This window comes from Nicotiana tabacum, chromosome 20, assembly GCF_000715075.1.
Source record: "Nicotiana tabacum cultivar K326 chromosome 20, ASM71507v2, whole genome shotgun sequence".
Lineage (NCBI taxonomy): Eukaryota > Viridiplantae > Streptophyta > Magnoliopsida > Solanales > Solanaceae > Nicotiana > Nicotiana tabacum.
Window position 1 is genome coordinate 46,290,936 of NC_134099.1, and position 3,245 is coordinate 46,294,180.

Consider the following 3,245-nt stretch of genomic DNA (forward strand, 5'->3'; position numbering starts at 1 on the left):
ATGTGATATGGTTCCAAAGAATGAACCGGATATGGACAATTCCAATAAGATTTCATTCTTGAACAAAAATCCATTTTTTGATTTATTTCATCTATTCCATGACCGGAACAGGGGAGGATACACGTTACACTACGGTTTTGAATCAGAAGAGAGATTTCAAAAAATGGCAGATCTATTCATTCTATCAATAACTGTGCTGGATCTGGTGTATCATAAGGGATTTTACTTTTCTATTAATTCCTGCGGATTGGATCAAAACAATTCTTGAATGAGGCCAGAGATGAATCGAAAAAGAAATCTTTATTGGTTCTACCTCCTAATTTTTATGAAGAGAATGAATCTTTTTCTCGAAGGATCAGAAAAAAAAAATGGGTCCGGATCTCCTGCGGGAATGGTTTGGAAGATCCAAAACCAAAAATAGTGGTATTTGCTAGCAACAACATAATGGAGGTAGTCACTAAATATAGATTTATCCAAAATCTGATTCAAATCCAACATAGTACCTGTGGGTACATAAGAAATGTGTTGAATCGATTCTTTTTAATGAATAGATCTGATCGCAACTTCGAATATGGAATTCAAAGGGACCAAATAGGAAAGGATACTCTGAATCATAGAACTATAATGAAATATACGATCAACCAATATTTATCAAATTTAAAAAAGAGTCAGAAGAAATGGTTCGAGCCTCTTATTTTGATTTCTCGAACCGATATATCCATGAATCGGGATCCTGGTGCATATAGATACAAATGGTCCAATGGGAGCAATAATTTCCAGGAACATTTGAAACAGTCCGTTTTGGAGCAAAAGAGCCATTTTCTAGTATTGTTCGATCAATTACATATTAATCAATATTCGATTGATTGGTATGAGGTTATCGACAAAAAAGATTTGTCTAAGCCACTTCATTTCTTTTTGTCCAAGTCACTTCTTTGCTGTCCAAGTTGCTTTTCTTTTTATCTATCTCACTTCCTTTTTTTTCTGTGTGAGTTTCGGAAATATCCCCATTCATGGGTCCGAGATCTACATCTATGAACTGAAAGGTCCGAATGATCAACTCTGCAATCAGTTATTAGAATCAATAGGTCTTCAAATTGTTCATTTGAAAAAATTGAAACCCTTCTTATTGGACGATCATGATACTTCCCAAAAATCGAAATTCTTGATCAATGGAGGAACAATATCACCATTTTTGTTCAATAAGATACCAAAGTGGATGATTGACTCATTCCATACTAGAAATAATCGCAGGGAATCCTTTGATAACCTGGATTCCTATTTCTCAATGATATTCCACGATCAAGACAATTGGCTGAATCCCGTGAAACCATTTCATAGAAGTTCATTGATATCTTCTTTTTATAAAGCAAATTGACTTCGATTCTTGAATAATCCACATCACTTCTGCTTCTACTGGAACACAAGATTCCTCTTTTCTATGGAAAAGGCCCGTATCAATAATTCTGATTTTATGTATGGACAATTCCTCAATATCGTGTTCATTCGCAACAAAATATTTTCTTTGTGCGTTGGTAAAAAAATATGCTTTTTGGGGAAGAGGTACTATTTCACCAATCGAGTCACAGGTATCTAACATATCATACCTAACGATTTTCCACAAAGTGGTGATGAAATGTATAACTTGTACCAATCTTTCCATTTTCCAAGTCGATCCGATCCATTCGTTCGTAGAGCTATTTACTCGATCGCAGACATTTTTGGAACACCTCTAATAGAGGGGCAAATAGTCAATTTTGAAAGAACTTATTGTCAACCTCTTTCAGATATGAATATATCTGATTCAGAAGGGAAGAACTTGCATCAGTATCTCAATTTCAATTCAAACATGGGTTTGATTCACACTCCATGTTCTGAGAAAGATTTATCATCCGAAAAGAGGAAAAATGGAGTCTTTGTCTAAAGAAATGCGTTGAGAAAGGGCAGATGTATAGAACCTTTCAACGAGATAGTGCTTTTTCAACTCTCTCAAAATGGAATCTATTCCAAACATATATGCCATGGTTCCTTACTTCGACAGGGTACAAATATTTAAATTTGATATTTTTAGATACTTTTTCAGACCTATTGACAATACTAAGTAGCAGTCAAAAATTTGTACCCATTTTTCATGATATTATGCATGGATCAGGTATATCATGGCAAATTCTTCAGAAAAAATTGTGTCTTCCACAATGGAATCTGATAAGTGAGATCTCTAGTAAGTGCTTACATAATCTTCTTTTGTCCGAAGAAATGATTTATCGAACTGAGTCACCATTGATTTCGACACATCTGAGATCACCAAATGCTCGGAAGTTCCTTTATTCAATCCTTTTCCTTCTTGTTGTTGCTGGATATCTCGTTCGTACACATCTTCTCTGTGTGTCTCGGGCCTTTAGTGAGTTACAGAAAGAGTTCGAAAAGGTCAAATCTTTGATGATTCCATCATCTATGATTGAGTTGCGAAAACTTCTTGATAGGTATCCTACATCTGAACCGAATTCTTTCTGGTTAAAGAATCTCTTTCTAGTTTCTCTGGAATAATTAAGAGATTCTCTAAAAGAAATACAGGGTTCTACTTCTAGCGGCAACATGCTTGGTCCCGCTTATGGGGTCAAATCAATACGTTCTAAGAAGAAATATTGGAATATCAATCTCATCGAGATCATCGATCTCATACCAAATCCCATCAATCGAATCACTTTTTGAGAAATACGATACATCTAAGTCATACAAGTAAAGAGATCTATTCATTGATAAGAAAAAAGAAAAAATGTGAACGGGGATTGGATTGATGATAAAATAGAATCCTGGGTCGCGAACAGTGATTCGATTGATGATGAAGAAAGAGAATTCTTGGTTCAATTCTCCACCTTAACGACAAAAAATAGGATTGATCAAATTCTATTGAGTCTGACTCATAGTGATCGTTTATCAAAGAATGACTCTGGTTATCAAATTATTGAACAACCAGGAGCAATTTACTTAAAATACTTAGTTGACATTCATAAAAGGCATCTAATGAATTATGAGTTCAATCCATCCTGTTTAGCAGAAAGATGGATATTCTTTGCTCATTATCAGACAATCACTTATTCACAAACTTCGTGTGGGGAAAATAGTTTTCATTTCCCATCTCATGGAAAACCCTTTTCGCTCTGCTTAGCCTTATCCCCCTCTAGGGGTATTTTAGTGATAGGTTCTATAGGAACTGAACAATCCTATTTGGTCTAATACTTAGC